This window comes from Toxorhynchites rutilus, chromosome 2 (genome assembly GCF_029784135.1).
Source record: "Toxorhynchites rutilus septentrionalis strain SRP chromosome 2, ASM2978413v1, whole genome shotgun sequence".
Lineage (NCBI taxonomy): Eukaryota > Metazoa > Arthropoda > Insecta > Diptera > Culicidae > Toxorhynchites > Toxorhynchites rutilus.
Genome location: NC_073745.1, coordinates 241,112,934 through 241,132,066, shown reverse-complemented (window position 1 = coordinate 241,132,066; position 19,133 = coordinate 241,112,934). Strand labels below are relative to the sequence as shown.

Below are 19,133 nucleotides of genomic sequence, written 5' to 3'. Positions count from 1 at the left end.
AACAGTAAAACTAATGGTCCACAAAAAGTTGGATGATAAATCTAATCAACCGACCCCAATGTTCGCTATATTTAACGTTCCGTTGAAGCGTCAAAGCTTAATTCGATTACGCGTAGCCATGTTTCAATTGCTTGAAAAAGGCGCTCGTGTGCCTTTTTGGGCTTAAATTTGCCCCGGTGCTCCTTTCGTTCTGTTCTTCATAATTATTCTCCACTTCGCAAACAAACCGATGCGGTGCTACGCTCGATCCTACCGCCAATGTCCTCCTCCACAGTTTAAGCTTGTGCAGAACCAAGCGTGTCCCAACGTTTTTTTTTCTCATTTGCTTGCTTGCTCCACGACACGGCGACACGTGTTCTTAACAAATCGCGAAAAAAAAAACATACGAATCGAGAACACATTGGCGGTTACAACGTGCGCCACATTGCTAAATTCCGAGAGCTTCGATATGTGCCTAATCGTTGGGGGGAACTCCGTGGGTGGACCAGCTTCTGACGGAGGCTGTATATCAGAGAGATCCCTCTCTATGAGTCTCATTTTTGTCGGGTTCTCTTGAAAGCTTGAAAGCCTCGCTCAGCGACTGAAAAGTGGTTTGACTGCATCGCTCACATTTGCGCTTTTTGAGGCTTGGTAGGGCTCCGATAGGTGCGCCCGGGTTCAGATGTGTAACGGCCGTGGTCGTACACGGGAGTCGTGATCGCGTGCTGGTGATAGCGTTTCCGAGAAAGCAAACAAACAAAAAAAACAAACAAAGTTTATCGTGTGTTTGGAGGAACAGGTGCATTCCTTGATCGATTTGATCGCTTCATCGGAAGAAGTGAACGGACATTCGGTACGTGGAGTTATCGAGATACTGGATGCTGCTGTCGTTTGTGGGTCAATAGTGTCGTCATTCATGTTTTTTTTTGTTTCTGTGAAAAGAAGGAAAGAAGTTTGGGAATGAAATCAATATTGTTGCCGGCGGCAAAAAAAGGAGACAGGCTAAGTTTTTGGCTGTTGAAGTGTGAAAGTTGTACACTCGGAAACGATGAATTGTTTTAGTGACTGCTCGAGCGCGACACAATGTGTTAAAACTGATTTGGATTAGCTGAAATTTGGAACTAGATAAGGTAAGGTCATTAGCGATGAATGTTTCTATGCTCACGCTTATAGAATAGTTGTTTTTATTTATTTAAGAAAATAAGGACTTTTAGGCAAATTTAAGAGTCCCTGGGATTTGTGCCTGGTTAAAAAGTGTTTGGTTTTGTAGTTTTGAATTGTAGTAGCTGGTGTACTGTTCTGAATCATATTTCGGACAACATCATGTTTCGGACACTTTGTTCTAATATCATGAAATGCTTCATGCACTGATGATATAACTATATATTTAATATCACAATTGCTTCTTTAGAGTGATCCCTTGGTTTCACTATCACTTCATTTGAGAATAACATTTGAATTATCACATAGTAGGAACAAATTCAACAGCACCACTCATTATCGTTTGTGTTTGACGTTTGTTTTGCGTGAGCACGTAGAATTTACCCGTGTATTAATATTTAAATTTCTCCCGCGTTTCATCAGTTCTCATCATCGTTAACAGTTTACTGTGATTGCTTGGTAAGTGTTTCGCAGTTGACTATAAAATATAATCAAGTGTAATGTAGTTTTCGTCCATAAAATTACAAAATAAAGTGCCCGAAATTTGAATTCAATCTGTCCGAAATTTGATTTAGTGTCCGAAGTTTGATTTTTATTCGCTTCATTTGAAAAGCATTTTATTCGATGATTTTTTGACGTAGGACTACGTCTTTCATTTCTATACTGGGGTGTAAGTTCAAAGTTTCGAAAACGAAAGCGTTACTCCGGACATCGAGATTTTGAGCGTTAATAGCTCTTCAACAACGGAACGAAATGGTATGATAAACACTTAATTCGAAAGATAAAATGTCTACGCCTTATATGCTTGTTACTTTTGACGTAGGACTACGTCTAACCGGAAGATATAGGGGGTGAAATGGAAATCTAGGCACTGAACAAGTAGGAAAAAATGCAAGATTTGGAACGCTTATAACTCGAGCATTTCTCAATAGATCGCAAAGGTTTTTGCATCAATTGATAGGAAATATATCTACGCATCTATCATAACGAATAACATTTCATTTTTCTTGAGATAAATAATTGAATAATTGTGAAATATCAAGCATTGTCCAAATACACTATGTGCCCATTTTTGATTGGTCCATTTTGTGCTCCTCAAATCGTACCGACCAAAACGGGCAACCAGAGCAGCAGCGAAATAGAATGAAGCACGATTGGAAAGGAAAAAGAAAGGGAAACATTGGTCGCAGTCTCACACATGCGTAATTCTCGAGCCAGCCAGTCAGCTTAAAAATCCCCGCTCCGCTGCTGTAACGATCATTCTCATCCAAACCGTACACCACATCGGTTCGCATCACAACACATCAACAAACCAACCCAAGCAGCCATGTCTGGACATGGTAAAGGAGGAAAAGTGAAGGGACCGTGTTGATCTGGAGTTCCCCGCAAGGGTAGCTAGGCCGAGCGCGTTAGTCCCAGTGCACCAGTCCACCTAGCCGGCGTTATATAGCTTCGGCCGCCGAAGTGATCGAGTTAGCTGGCAAAGCTGCTCGCGACGATAAGAAAACCTGCATTTGGAACAGAACACATTCGGTTCGGTGGACATCAAGACAACAGGCAGTTGCAGCGAGTGGCGAGTGGCGAGTGGCAAACGCAATCGCAAAACGGCATCAGGTAGCAGAAGAAAAAAGTTTGTTCTTTATACAAACTGCTTTGGTGGCAAATTCAGAACAAGGCGGCATCGAGGGCGTTCGAAATGGTTTTTTTTAAACCACGAGTACTAAGTTTTCTAAATTGGAACCATTCCATAAAACACGGCGCTTATCAGGGCCATTAAACCTTTCAAAAAAGAGTTTACGGAATACAGTTCAATGCATTCTAAAATAATATCCAAAATAATAATAAAACACAAATTGATTTTTTTATAATTTGTTTGCCATGATGAGTATGTGAATTTGGTAGTTGTTCTGAGCTTATTGATGGTTGGGGACTTTCCCGATTATCCAATTTTCACCAATTCTTAATTTGCTTCTAGATTGAAAGTACAGTAATTTATATTTAGCTCGACATTGAGCTAATTGGATGGATCAGTAATGCGACATTTTTGTAAACATAGAGTTCGGGGTCCAAATTATGACCCCACATTGAAAGTCGACACTGTACCACTGTCATCGGAAATGTTCAATTGCAGGTTTAAATCGCCTCAAATGTGACACTGAGTGTTTCTCCGGCACGTCGCATTAAATTTAATTTACTGACCAACATGTCACAAGCTGGATGGGAAGAAATTTTCCAACTGTGAAAGCTGTGGCGAGTGGCAAACGCAAAAGCTAAACAGGAAGGATTAACCGAACAAGATGGGGATATCGAGTGATTAAACAGTAAACTAATCCATTTTTCAGGTAGATAGGTAGGTATTCACGTAGGAGAAGAAAATAAAACAATATATTTGAAATATATATTTAACAAAAGCTGTCCCCTTTGTATAGTCCTACGTCACTCCGGTTATGTCCCCGACATTACCCACCCGTCTTTTTTATCCAAAAACATGTTTCAATAGCCCTAAAAAGCCCAAAACAAGTACCGCTCGGAAATCCACTCAATTATGATTGCGCAACGATTGAGGTACGATCGCTGGAATGGATGAATGTTTCCCTAACACAGACTTCAAAACCATGGAGCCTGGGGAAATCGACATTGCAAAATAGATGCAAGCTGCGGGAACTTTTGTACTCGTTGGCGTTCTTGCAAGTTGGAATGTTTCCCTAACACAGATTTAAAAAACATGGAGCCTGGGGAAATTGGCATTGTAAAATAGATGCAATAGATAATTTTGTACTCGCTTGCATTTTTGCAAACCGGAGTGTGTTTTCCCAATACAGATTCCGAAACCAAGAAGTTGGGAAAATCGGCATTGCAGATACATTAAAGTCGCAATACTTTTATATCACCATGCGTTTTTACACTTCGGAATTCGTTTGCTAACACGGTCTACAGAAGCGGGTACAAATTCAACGCTGTGGCTCGATTATTCAAGACTGCATTCACTGAACTTCTACGCAGACCGTTTGATGATTAGGCAAAAATTGGATAACTATTTGCTTCGACAACTACTACCATAATGCATGAATTGACTTAGATTGGAATTTTTTTGCAATTGAATTCGTAAATAGTTTCATTCATTCACTAGTTGAATCAATAATTTAATCCATACACACAAAAGATAGCTCTGCGCAGCGACGATATCGTACCCAATGAGGAACATCAGACAATAAAATACAAACCCGTTTTTGGATATTCAAAACTTTTGTAACGCCTGCGATGTAAGTCAGAATATATTGACTCATATGGGAACAATCCAACTATAAAAACATTTTTTAGGCGTATGGGAGGTTCAAGAAACCACCGAATTGTTGATGTGGAACTACACAATTATTTATTTGGATTTCTTAGAATATAACTAAATTCAAGAATTAGCTCGGTTAATTACTCGTGGATATGAAGAGCAAGTTCAATGCAGATGAAACCAACCCTGAAATCGTCCAACTTTCTCATAGCCTTTAACCTTCCTATACTCGCGCATAGGTCTTGCAGACCGAGAATGAATGAGGTGGCAGAATTAAACGACTATTAGATGTGAGTGAAGTTAAAGAAAAAATATTCTATGGAGTTTTTTCATTTAATCATATTTTTTTCTTTGATTAAATACCAATAACGCCTAAAAATACACAATATCAATATTACAGAGAAGCGCACAGTTTGTTAGTATACGAGTTATTTCGCGCGAGTATAGGACTGTTAAAAATGCATTTTGAAAATTTTTAATTTTACTCTCTCTTTCAGTCTCGCTCGGTTTGATTCGTTGACTGGAGCGAGGCTACCATGAAATTTATATTATACCCTCATACGGTGTGATGGCGGAACTAAGTTTGCAAAATTTCTCTGTTGCTTTGATCAATGCTAGTTCTGAACAGAACATATCTTACATATTCCATTTTACATATTCCAGAAGCACATAACATCACGTGACCAAGCCGCATAGTAGCAGAGCGATAACTGACTGAGTTTTCCGTAGCAAAGGCACATTTTATTACATCGTTTTTTTTCGCGAGCGGATGATCTGCGGATCGGATTACCGCGAATGGGAGTTCCATAGTAATCCTAAAGGCATTTCCGGGATTTGGTTAGAGGGTGGTTGGATATTGCCTTTTTTATTTTGGTCATGGTTTTTACATTATCTGACCACTGGTGTACACGACCGTACACCCGAACTAGTGTTGACAGGAAAAAAATATCATCTTCGGCTGAAAACTAAACAAATCAAATGAAATGAAATAAACAAATAAAAGCACCTTTTTACGAGTTTTAAAATGTTTGTATGTATGGAAGCAGACCTCTTCTTCTATCAGAATGAACGTCAGCTTGGAATTGTACCCCAAAAAAATGCAAACGACACCATGCAGGAATTGAACCAAGGCCGGTTAAAATGTAAAGCTGTTTCACACGACAACGCTATCCACATGGTGCTGTTGCGTAAATACGCGAGAATATTATACTACATTATAAAATGGAGTAGGATCTTAAAGGTGTTTTTCTTATCACCTCCTCCGGATGCTGAAGAATTTCTCAACTGGGAGAATAGGTAGTTTGGCTCATTTGGCGAAAGTGTGGGAAGTGGGACCGTCAGGTTCTGCCTCGGCGAGGTGAGGAAAACCCAAGCATAATGCTAAATGATGCATGATACGATGGTGACTAGTACAAGACCACGAAACAGGGATAGGATTCACAGTGCAAATCTAGATGGTTTCAGAACCGCTTCCCAGCAAGAATCAAGAGGACAATGTGTCATACCCGTTTGCCACATCGGCTGTTTAGTTTTCGGGTCCCGTGCTGAAAGACACAGCCGAAACTGGAACCAAAGTGCCAACAATCCTGGAATACCTTTTGCTTTAATAAGATTTATCTTTCCTTTGGTATGTCGTACGCGTGCCTTGTGGGTGGGTTTATTAATGCTGCTTGTGCTTGTAACATGCCGGGTGCCGAAGGAGAAGCGTGGACATCAACAATCTGTGGAAATCTGCCGCAATCATCAACGGGCAATGTGGATTCCGAGAGTTTTGGAAAAAAAGAATATGCTGATTTTGAATGTTTCGGGATCTTAATGGTCCGGAATAATGTACAAAGGGATATCCCTAATCACATAAAGTGTTTTTGACGGAATGTTAATTCAAACGAATTTTAAATGCTTCCCAGTGTTGCACTCACTCCAAACAAAGTATATTGTAGAGGATTAAGAACGCTTCCTTACCATAAACAATGTCACATAATGAATTTGAAAAAATATAAAATTATTGGTAGTGTTAACAAACCTAATCTGGTATGGCGAAGTGCGTCCGCAAATTCCTCTACAAGCGCCCGGCTAGCTCAGTCGGTAGAGCATGAGACTCTTAATCTCAGGGTCGTGGGTTCGAGCCCCACGTTGGGCGTAGAATTTCAGTCATTTCAAATTATTGTACATTTAAGCTTTACATCTTCGCCTTGACACCATAATCAACAGGCATGGGGATGTAGCTCAGATGGTAGAGCGCTCGCTTAGCATGTGAGAGGTACGGGGATCGATGCCCCGCATCTCCAAGAAGATGATATTTTGATAAGAGTGAAAATAATAGAATAGAGCCTGTATAAACTACATGTTGGTGTAGTTATACATCATTACTAATTATACTAATAGATTACAATTAGCTGATCTGGTCCACCGTCAATCTATATATATAAAAATGGATTTCTGTCTGTCTTTCTGTCTGATTCTTATGGACTCGGAAACTATTGAACCGATCAATATGAAAGTTGGTATGTAGGGGTTTTTGGACCCGGGGAAGGTTTTCGTGATAGTTTGAGACCCCTCCCCCCTCTCTAAGGGGGGCTGCCATACAAATTAGAGTAATGCGGGGCAAAGGTGCACACCTAACTGTTGTCGTCCAATAACTCTTGGAATAAGAGCAAATAAAATTCCGTTTGCTTACCAAATTGTAACTATATATATTTCCTTCGAAACGTAGTACAAGCATTTATTGAGTTGTGTTTGTAATTGGACAAATACCTATTTTAATACAAAAAGACGAATGCGCACCTTTGCACCATAGTGGGGGCAAAGGTGCGCACTTATTGAACTGAATCTCTGAAATAACTTATACCAAAAATTAATGCTTTATCATCAGAAGCGGGAGAAGCATCATTACTAGAGAGTGTAGGCACCTCCAGTAGGCAGGAGGGGGGGTGTTCTTTGGTTTTATGGGTGGATAATAGTGGGTGTTATAGTCGAATATACTACGTGGAAATTTTTGGGAGGAAGGCGACTGACAATATAAGATATCCGAAAATGTCCAACATTTGAAACAGAATTCATTTTCATTAACAAACTAGCTGACCCAGCAAACTTCGTCCCACCCACAATTGATATATTGATATAAATCATTTCGAACACTCAAGTTCCCACAGAAATTATTTTTATGTACGTAATCTATACTCACGGTATATAATTTCTTTTTTGACATATAAACCTGATGCAGACTAAGACGCATCGATCCTGATACTGACTGTTTAAATCCGTTGCTCCATTCTTGAGTTTAATCGTGAGGAACGGACACCAAATCATTTTTATTTATATAGATCCTGAGACGAACCAGCCCAGGAGGCTGAAAGTCTCAAAAATAAAGAAAAAAAAAAATTATATAGATCAAATTTATAAATACATAGTTATCTTCACTTGATTTATTTGAAACTCATTGTTGAAAAAAAAAACAATATTGATATGAAGTTCATTGTGAAAACATAAACATAAACGAAACATAACCGTTATTCAATTGAATGCATGGTGAAAATAAAAAAAAATTTCATTTCAAATTCATTTTGAATTATACTTAAGCAATTGTTTATTTTTCTTCCTCATCTTGGATTTCGGTTCTTAGGATTCCGACGCTTTGCCTTGGAGCGCTGTTGCTTCGTTGCGCTGTTGTGGGGTTCGAAGAGACAGGCGGTGGTTCCTCATGAAGCTAGAAGCCCAATATACTCCTGCTAGCTTCGCAACTTTGTTGAATTCGTGCTGGAAAATTTTCCGAAAAATCGAACGCCATGCGCCGTAAATCTCGAAGTCATACCATAGAAATCTCAGCAGATCCTCAGCATAAACGTGAACCTGTATCCACGAGGGCCGTGTTTGTGGAAAAGTATGTGAAAAAGGTTAATGCATGCTTGTGCCTCTTTTGTTCGCTCTATCATATTGCTCTTATACAGGAGAAGCTCTTTTTTTTTACTTTCATGTATTTGGAATGCAGATTTCTCCAAGGCTGCTTGGTTTTGATGGCTGTGTTGGGGAATCCGTAAATCGGGCCAATCAAAACGAGGCAGTTAAGACGTTTAGATAACGCTTAACATTTTACAGTTATTCAATTGTTTATCTAATGAAAAACGACATTTTATTAATTGCAATAGAAGCGTAGAAATATTCTCTATCAATTGATGCAAACATCTTCCCGATCCAGTAAGAAATGTTCGAGTTATAAGCATTCGGAATCTTTCATTTTTTCCTGCATGTTCTGTGTTTAGGTTTTCATTTTACCCCCCATATACTCCGGTTAGACGTAGTCCCACGTCAAAATGTAAATACCGTAATGTAATTATTATCAATAAGATAACTCGTCCCGCTCAAACCTTTGCAGGGGAATGAGGTGGGACCATCATCATTTATATAAAATGATAACCATCCTTCCATCAAATGCTCTATGTTGCGCATGACATGATTTCTAAAAAAAATGATCTCGACATGCAACTAAAAGCACAACACAGCCACGCGCAACCAAAAAGGCGAACTGTCCCATCGCAAAGCAGGGAAACAAAAGGAAATCGAAGGTTGAACGGCGTAGATTTGAGTTATTTTCTTGGGGAAAGTTTATTTTTATGCGGTCCCTATCTACCGCACAAAAAAAGTTTTTTTCAAATTGTGTACCGAATAGGATTTTTTAAGCTACTGGTGAAGTTTTGTACGATTTTTATGGGATTTGTTTTGTGTAGTCCCTATCCCCCGCACAAAATAAAATAAGTAAAAAAAACTTTTAAGTTAAACAGTTCCTTTGTGATTAAACATAATAACAATACAGATAATATACTAAAAGCTAGAAAATAATTAGGCATGTAGCAGTTAGCAGGTATCATACCCCTTCCTTCATTAGTCAAGGAGATTGAAGAAATCAAAATAAAATCGTGGACCGCATTTAATGGTTTCATCATATGCCCCGCGATTTTATTTTAGTCTCATCAATCTCCTTGATTAATGAAGGAAAGGGTATGATACCTGCTAACTGCTACTTGCCTAATTATTTTCTAGCTTTTAGTACATTATCTGTATTATTATTATGTTTAATCATAAAGAAACCGTTTAACTTAAAAAGTTTTTTTTTACTTATTTTATGTTCTAGTTTTTAGTACATTATTTGTATCACTAGCATATTTTCTCTATAATAAAACCATTCAACTTTTTTTAAAAATTATTTATTTCTTACCTAATTGAGGGGATTACAGAAATAAATGGTACCTACCCCACAGACCTTCAAATATACGTACAAACAGGTCAAGCTGAATGAAACCAGTTGAAAAAGTAATTGGTTATTTGAGGACTGCGGCCATCTTGGATTTAGATTTTTTTTATGATCTACTACGTCCTAATAGCACTTTCATTTGAGACCCATATTGATGGGGTATTGAAAAAAAATCACCGTTTCACCGTTTTGTAGTGGTGGTCATTTTGGATTTGAATTTTTTATAAATAACTTTGTTTTACTAGTCAAGCCCTTTTGATACCCATATTGATGGGATTTTGAAAAAAATATATATGGTGCCATTTGGATTTGCATTTTACATAAATAAATGTGTTCTACTAATCAAGTTCTTTTATTTGATACCCATATTAATGGAGTTCTGAGAAAATATGTGATCCGCCATTTTGAAGCGGTCGCCATCTTGGATTTACATTTTCCATAAATAAATATGTTCTACTAATCAAGCCCTTTCATTTGATACCCATATTGATGGGATTTTGAAAAAAAATATATATGGCGCCATTTTGTGGTGACGGTCATTTTGGAATTGCATTTTCCATAAAAAAATGTGTTCTACTAATCAAGCCCTTTCATTTGAAAACGCAAACGGGTGGAGCTAAATAAAACCGTTTAATAAAAAAAGGTTTGCTTGTATTGTTACGGAATATATATTCTATCCATAATTGTTTTGAAGCTCATTTAATGTTATACATTAGGATATCAAAAGATGCGCCGAAAATTAATTTTGGGTGTACATATGGATAATTTCACGCTAAACCTACCGGCATTTCATGTATACCAATCCCTACTACAGCGGCTCAAGTGGCCGGTTTTGAAAATGTTACATACATTACTATATATTATCTAGCATAATTGGGTAAGGAGTAAATATTAAATAATATACTTTCGATGTATTTTCATAATAAAAGTAGTAAATGACGATTTGTTAATGTTATTTGCAAGCATTTCTGAGTAAAATTTTAGAATGTAATGGCCTCCGAGATAGGTTTAGTATTAATGATTTCTGTATTGATAAAACATAGTTCTCATGCTGATATATATATTAGGCTGGCAATGGATTTATGGGAAGAATTTCATAATCGATTTTCAAAAACCGACCATGTACATTTTGTTTATTGGCCCAAAAAAATGATCTGTGCAAAGTTTTAGCTCAATCGGATATGATTTAGGGGTACCTCAAAGCCAAATGAAACCCAAAAAGTCGACTTTCAGCCAAAAATTTTTTTTCGAGATAACACCAGATCTCGACGTTTTATGCATTTTTTAAGTCATTTGGCATCGAAAAAAAAAATCGATTTTCTATATTTCCTCCCCCCTTGGAAGATTTTCGAGGATCAAAAAATCTAAACTATAAGCGCTTTGAGGCACCCCTAAATCATGTCCGATTGACCTGAAACATTGCACAAAACTTTTTTTTTAGGCCAATAAACAAAATGTACATAGTCGGTTTTTGAAACTTGACATGACCATTTTCGCTGCCACCCTAATATATTAGGCTGTCAAAAAAGTCCTGCGGTATTTTTATTTGAATTTTCATTTGTTCATAAAATTAGTTACAATCATCTGTTTTAAGTCAAATATGCGCCGTTTTGTTCGATGACTTGATCCCAACGAGATGCCAACTTCATAATACCCCTGTTATAGAAGCTCGCTTTCTTATTGGCAAAAAACTCGGATAGCCAATTTTCACAGGCCTCTTTTGTGGCTAACTTCTGACTACCTAGCTCGTTCGCCATGGACAAAAACAGGTGGAAGTCACTTGTTGCAAGGTCCGGACTATACAGCGGATGCAAAAGAACTTCCCATCCGAGCTCCCGGAGCTTCTGGCGCGTCACCAAAGAAGTGTGTGGCCTGGCGTTGTCCTGATTGAAGACAATGCGGCCTCTGTTTATCAAAGATGGCCTCTTTTTCATGAGTGCTACCTTCAAGCGGTCCAGTTGTTGGCAGTACAGGTCGGAATTGAGCGTTTGGCCATAGGGAAGCAGCTCATAATAGATTATTCCTTGACAATCCCACCAAACACACAGCAGAACCTTCCTGGCCGTTAATGAGGGCTTGGCCACCGTCTGAGCCGCTTCAGCGGGCTTCGATCACGACCGTTTGCGCTTCACGTTGTCGTAAGTGACCCACTTTTCATCGCCAGTCACCATCCGCTTCAGAAACGGGTCGATTTTGTTGCGATTCAGCAGCGATTCACATGCGTCGATACGGTCAAAGATGTTTTTTGCGTCAACGTGTGTGGCACCCATACATCGAGCTTCTTTGTGAATCCAAGCTTCTTCAAATGGTTAATAACGGTTTGATGATTTATCCCCAGCTCTTGGCCGATGCTACGGCTGCTACTATGCCGGTCTTTCTCGGCTAATTCAGCGTTTTTGTCGCAATTTTCGACGACAGGCCTTCCGGAGCGTGGCGCATCTTCGACGACCTCTACACCAGAACGAAAACGTTGAAACCATCGTTGTGCGGTGGAAATGGAAACTGTATCGGGTCCATAAACTGCACAAATTTTATTGGCAGCTAGAGATGCATTTTTGCCTTTGTCATAGTAGTACTGTAAAATATGTCGGATTTTCTCTTTATTTTGCTCCATATTTGCGACACTATAACTCACGAACGACTTAACCAAACAAAACACTGTCAAGGACATATATTATAGCGCGCAAAAATACCTTTCCAACAAGCTATAGTATGACTCGATACAATGAATACAACTAGAACTACGCGCTTACAACGACACCTCGCGGAAATACCGCAGGACTTTTTTGACAGCCTAATATATATTTTTTGTGTTTATTGTGTCACCCGCGATTTTTATTATCCGCAGTGTTCTTGCCACTCAATCCCGCGGATGATCAGGGTTCTATTTATGGGAAATGAGAATGAGAATGACATTTTATACTTTGCAGATAACGTTCGACATTATTTTTCGTTGTTGTGTTGGTTTATCCCGAATCTTTACATAATAGTTCGATTGATCTAGACATACAAAGGCTAGACATATTCTGGTATGCTCTTCGATTTTCAGCTATCGAAAATATATCTGTATATATCTGTAAATAATATAATATATGACTTACAGAGCGAGGTTCGTCATTGGCAGGTTTACGGCCATTTTGCAGGCACTTGCACCTCCTTTAATCATTTTTCACTCAGAGCAGACTCACCATATGCCGCTTTCAACAGGTTGAGTCTTTTGGAGCAATGGTACAAGCTTCATTTTGGACACGATATTTGATGAAACAAACCCATCAAACATCATTATTTCAGATAACAGATAACATGTGATCCCAATTAACGAGATGCAAAAAATGCATTTTGATACACTTATCGAACGTAAATTGAAAAATTCTTTGACGAAAAATTCCTGGATAGAAGGAGCATAATATGTTTGCCGTCCACCACTCGCTCACGGGAGCCGCATTTGAGTTCTACTGATTGAGAAATTTATCATATATGAATGAATGTCTGCAGTATGACACACCAGAACTGAATGACCTGTATTTAGTTCATCACACTGTTGCAGTATTCCAGGTAATTCTTAGGAGTGGCACCAAGTCAGCTTTTATCGTTATAAATGTTGTTTTTGTTCCGTGCATTAGGCCAACGGTGATATAGTGTTCAACAGATGTCGAAACACGCCAGTAATTGCTGGTTTGCCTCAATGTTTCCTTATCTATGAATATGGATTTGCCCCTATTTGTTCATAAAAGCTGAGGAGCTTGATTTTATTCAGTCTTTCGAAGCCTATTCGAAAGCCTTTTCATTACCAATTTTCACGTCAATCGGTTCAGTAATGTTCGAGCTTATACCATATGTAAAAAGTTTATTATCCCCTGGACAATTTTCAATTTTTCTTTATGATGTTTATTTTTCTATCGGTAGGGATAAAATCAAATCATAGTCATGTGATATGAAAGTAACTTTGGTCAGTTTTTGAGATAAGATGATTGAAATAATAGTGAAAAAAAGTAATAAAATATTATCCAGTTTATTCCCGATATTCTTTCAATATTTCATGTGACTACCCTTGGCATGAATGAAGATTGACATCACCGTGACATTGATTCAAGAAGCTTAGCTGTACTTTTTTGTGCGATTTCGCTCCACTCAGTTGCAAATACTTGCCGCAGTTGTTGCAGACTTGTTGAATAATTTTTCTGAACCTTTACTTTAAAAATATACCACACACTTTCAATTGGGCTACGGTCAGTTGATTGTGCTGTCACTCCAAGACCTTTATTTTTCTTACCGTAAACCAATTTGATACCAGCTTCGAGGTAACATATGCATTAAAAATGGACTAATTTCGGAGGCAATGGTAAACAAATACAAAAGATAATTCAATGGACTTTTTTTTTCAAATGCCACAAAAATTCTTCGACGCCCTTATCTGTTGATCCGCAGCAGTCATGGCGAATACAGTCAATCAACTCCGCTCGATGCCTTGTTTCACCGCGTACTGCCAGTTTCACCGCGAAAAGCGAAAAAGTTGAACATCGTCAGGTACTTCGTGTCCGCAGATTATTTTTTTTCCGCTCCGTAGATGGTAACACTGCATTCCCCACTTCGGGACGATAATATACGGCTACGGCAATATGTACAATTTACAAGAACGTGTATTTTTAGTGAAATCGTATTACTCGAGCAACCGAAGCCTTAATGAAACTTTGTCCTCTTATGGTAAGAATTTCAACATTTCTTGTCGTCGATTACTTTCTCTGGAAGTACGTGAAAGACCGTTGCTATGTTAATAAGCCACAAAATTTGGAGGAACCCGGATTTTCAACAGCATCGAAGGCGTGATGTAAAGGGTCCCTTACACGATAAATAATAATGACATTACTTCGTCAGAATGACAATAACAATGATCGTGTAAGGTTAACAAAATTGATATGATAGGCAATAATGATGCAAATCCGGATTTTCTGATCTCGCTTCATCATTACTGTAAATGAGCAGGGACACTATCATTCGAGGTGTCTAGAATACTGTGCGACATCTTGTGTTAAAATCTATGTTTGTGAGGTAATTTAATCTCTATCAGGTTAGTGGGTCCAAGACAATTTTAAATTCTTAAAATTTGAATGAAAATTATTATTTGCTGTTACTTGAATGCATAAAACACGTAGCACTGAACCTTACTCGACCAATTTTTTATATTTTTTCTGAAATTCCTACCAAAACTCATTAGTACAAAATAAAATTACCACCAGAATTAGTTTTAGCTTAAGACTCTTTCACCATTCACGAAAAACCTGTTACTCTATTACATAGAACATCATATTTGATGCGAAAAAAATGATTTTCATTTCTACTTTTTGATTTTAAAAGTTTGTTTCTTCTACCTGAAAACCCGTTATCATTTTCGCTTAACAACGAAAAAACACGAAGCTTTAAATGTGAATTCGCGATGGCGACGATACAGTGTCGACATCTATTACCCAGTTACGGGGGTGAAGCACACGGGTAAGATACGGTGTCGACATCTACGAAGGTATTGAATAGTAATGAATCGAACATAAGCTATCGAGATTACTATTGAAAAATACAGTTTTAAATTGTTAATAGATCAATTAATAGATTTAATAGATTTAAATTGTTAAAAGAATTTCAAAATGGTTTTCGAATGCTCATAACATATTGTTCTGAATCTTCTTCATCTATCACTGAAAGACATTATAATAACAGATCAAATTGTTTACAATTTACAAAATTACAATTAGAAACCATTATTAGTAACAACTTTCGTTCTAGATTTTTTTTTATTTGTTTGCAGAAAACCTTTCAAATTATTGATGAGGATATTTATACAATATAATAAAATTGAGTTTAATTGATAATTTTCATTTCGAAAATGTGTTAATTTCTCTTACGACTATGAAAGCTAGAGTTGCTACATTCCTCAAAGCAATAAAAATGATCGTGTAGGGTTCAAGAATAATGATAATGCCGAATGGAGTGTGTCTCGCTCGTATTGCCATTACTGATAATGTCAATGCTACTATTCGTGTAAGGGCCACTTAAGAAATACCAAATCAGTACGTCTAGCTAATGAAAATGTCTTCGACGATGTGAGTGCATTTTTGTACTTCAAATTCATTGTGCATTTGTTAGAGAAAAAAAACAGTTTAATTTATTCAACTTGACGTTAACCAATGCATATACGACACAGGCTTTTGCACCCTAGTTCGAACTAGAGGAAACAGGACGCCACTCTCCAGTTAAATGTCAGGAAATTTCATTCATTAACACGTTGAGCCCCGATTTTCTCTTGCTGTGCTTTTCATTCAGCCCGCATCAAGAGCATTTGCACAATATTACGGTCGGTCGCAGTTCTCAAAAATACTTATTTTATAAATAGAAAACCCCTAGGGACAGACGTGGGGCTCAACGTGTTAAGATAGGTTCAAACTCTATGATGGATGATGTAAGTGAGATATGTTATAGAACAGAAAAATAGAGGAAGGGAGATGGAGCAGATAGTGATTTCCCTCTTGTGGGTCTTTACTGTATATGGAAGCACTGTATTGGGCATACATAGTACATATTCTGAGCATGTATTATGAAGCGAACGATTCGTGCACGATTGATCCTGATGTTGGCAGAACAAAGGGGGCGCTACTCATTCCTGTGTTGTATGGAAATTATTCCTTTTCTTTTGTTGCTGGTATTAAAAAGGCTTCAAACTCAAAAGTGTTTTCGCCTCATGCCTTGAAAAAGGCTATCAGACAAACTGAAAAGGTCAGCGTTAAGAAAAGCTGTTGTAAATAAGTTCGAAGTTTACTCAAAATATGCAAACAAAGGAAGATTGGTTGATGAGATTCATTTAGCGGAAAGCTATGGATCTTTTCCTTTCTGGTAGCCAAGAAATTTCAATTGTTTACGATATTTTTTGCGATTATTATGGAAAAAGTCGATTTTTTTCAAGAAAGATATAATGCTGGTTTATGCTGGCTATTATGCTGGTTCACCTCGACTCAAAAAAATAAAATAGAACTTAAAATATAGGATCTGTCCAATATTGTGTTTTATTCGGAAATCGTTCGTTTGTCGGCAATCAAGCGAAAATAACTAGCAGAAATAAGAAACCCACCGTATATCTTTGTGCTATACACAATCTCACACTGAAATATTATTAACATTAACCCATAATTAATATTGGAATAATCTTTTAAAAATCTGTAGGTACAATGTGAAAACCCAGAAATCTGTGATCTGTAACTATAGATTCTTGGTTTTGAAATACAGATACAGAAATACAGATCAATCTGTAGTTCTGGTCACCCTGCTGATTAACGTGGAAACATAGAACTTTTACCCGGGAGACTGCTCCAGAATTCATATCCACGTACGTTTTATAGTTCATTAGTAAGCAATCTGATTAGCAGCTGCCACAGGGTAATCATTCGGACTGTATATTTTTTGAAATTTTATTTTTTTGGTATCCGAGAGTCATTGATTTGTACTAATTGGTTTCAATACCTTCCAAAATAGTTTCTGAACGTGGTTCAAACATTTTGCAATTGTCAAACTTGACCACTTGATTGATTACCCTTTGACCCTTTACAATTTCCTTCTACTATAAATTGTTCAAAAATTCGTCCTTATAATATAAAATTATTTTCAGACACAATTCTCGATCAAGATTCTTCAAGCATTTGGAAATAACATGTTTCTCCGTTGCATGGAATACATGTTTGATACAGAGAATATTACAAAATAAAGACAGCTCAAATCGGACCATTCCTTCCTCGGGCTTAGGGCACACCAACACATTTGGCCTTCCATTTTTGTTTATATAGATAGAAAATATAGGAATGCGTTATCCCGTCTGAAAATCCATTTCCACTTTCGAACAAAAATCAAATTCGTTAGCGCCAACATCAAATAGACTAACAACGCTTAGCTAATTGTAGAACATCTTCTTCTTCTTCAATGGCACTAACGTTCCTAGAGGAACTTCGCCGTCTCAACGTAGTATTACTTGCGTCATTTTTATTAGTACTTAGTTGAGATTTCTATGCCAAATAACACGCCTTGAATGCATTTTGAGTGGCAAGCTCTAGAATACGCGTGATCACAGTGCAAGTCGGAGGAAATTTCTTTGACGAAAAATTCCCCCGACCAGAACGGGAATCGAACCCGAACACCCAGCATGTTAGTTATGACGCTTACCACTCGACCAAGGGAGCACACAATTGTAGAACATATGGGAATTCAATTTTCCGAATTTTCCGACCTTCCTTCAGAATTTTCCGATTTTTCTCTCCACTAGATTGATCTACGGGAAGAAACGAATAAAACAAAATACAGGAGGCTAAAATCGGACTATACCTTCTTGTGGTTTTCCGCTTACCAACAGATTTTGCCTTACATTTTTATTTATATGGATATCTGCTATCACAACGTTCCCTAACCGACCTGTAGGAGCACTACAGAGCGTCCAGAATCGAACTTAACAAATTTTCGAAAAACACCAGCAAAAATATCATTGAAATATGTTTATTCTTAGAGTTTGTTCAAGAAGATAAACGCTCATATAACCACACAATTAATTTCACAGGCCCTGAGAACATGTCTTACAACGAGGCGAATGTGTTTAGGTGTGAAACTCCGTTGGAAATGTCTGGTAAGCAACCGTCACTGCAACCGTTATCAGTCGTTTTAAAACCATCACTGGGTAATTTTAAATTGCCGGTTTGCAAACTCGGTGTGTATGTTTTTTTCTCTTTTACAATCTGCTTCAACGAAAATAGTTCATATGCTGGTCTTTGCTCCGTACATAATAACTCTTCGGACAGGAAACCACAGAACCGGCCGAACAGGTCTCGAAAGGAAATGAGAACACCGTGATGAATTGATTGACCGTTGCTGCTGCCACTGCAGCAGATAAAACGTTAATTACTGTTTGTGTCTGCTCGCAAAAGGCATCCGATATCAACCGCAGGAGTAACCCAACTTCTTGGGAAAGGTTTCTGTTCTTGGTAATGCACCGTCTATCAAGCAATCGTGAGTACTGTTCTCAGTATATCTCGATTTTTCCGATAATTGTAGCCATATAAGTGATTGTAAACGAACCAAGTTTCCTGCTGTGTTGAACGTTTCAAAATGTTTGTCTTCCGATAAATTGATAATAATTTTAAACAAACAATCAGCTTCCGATAATTACAGTTAGCCTTCGGTGGCTTCTGAAAAGTAAGTAAATTCCGCGGAATTGTTGCACCGACAATCAATAACAATTCAGAGGCGGAAAAAACAAACAAGGCTTGGACTCATTTTCTAAAAACCAAACAAAAGACTCGAACGAACGAAGAGACATATTTTCCCGCGATAAATTTCTGCAGGCGAGCGAACAGATGGAATAAGTTTAACAGCCTCAGAACCGTTCGCCACTGGATCGGACAAATGATTCCTCAATTCTTGGTCTTTTTGTTT

At 37.8% G+C, this 19,133-nt stretch overlaps 1 protein-coding gene and 1 non-coding gene across 2 annotated transcripts in view; both read left to right on the top strand.

Annotated features, from left to right (window-relative positions):
• Positions 1 to 648: 648 nt before the first annotated feature.
• LOC129768510 (SEC14 domain and spectrin repeat-containing protein 1-B) overlaps positions 649 to 19,133 on the top strand; it is a 141,330-nt gene continuing 122,845 nt past the window's right edge. The window contains exon 1 of the mRNA XM_055770216.1: positions 649 to 1,109. The gene's annotated coding sequence lies outside the window, so the exon portion shown is untranslated. The remainder of the gene's footprint in view (positions 1,110 to 19,133) is intronic.
• Positions 6,494 to 6,566, top strand: Trnak-cuu (transfer RNA lysine (anticodon CUU)). Its single transcript has one exon. It is a non-coding gene; the product is annotated as a tRNA-Lys (tRNA).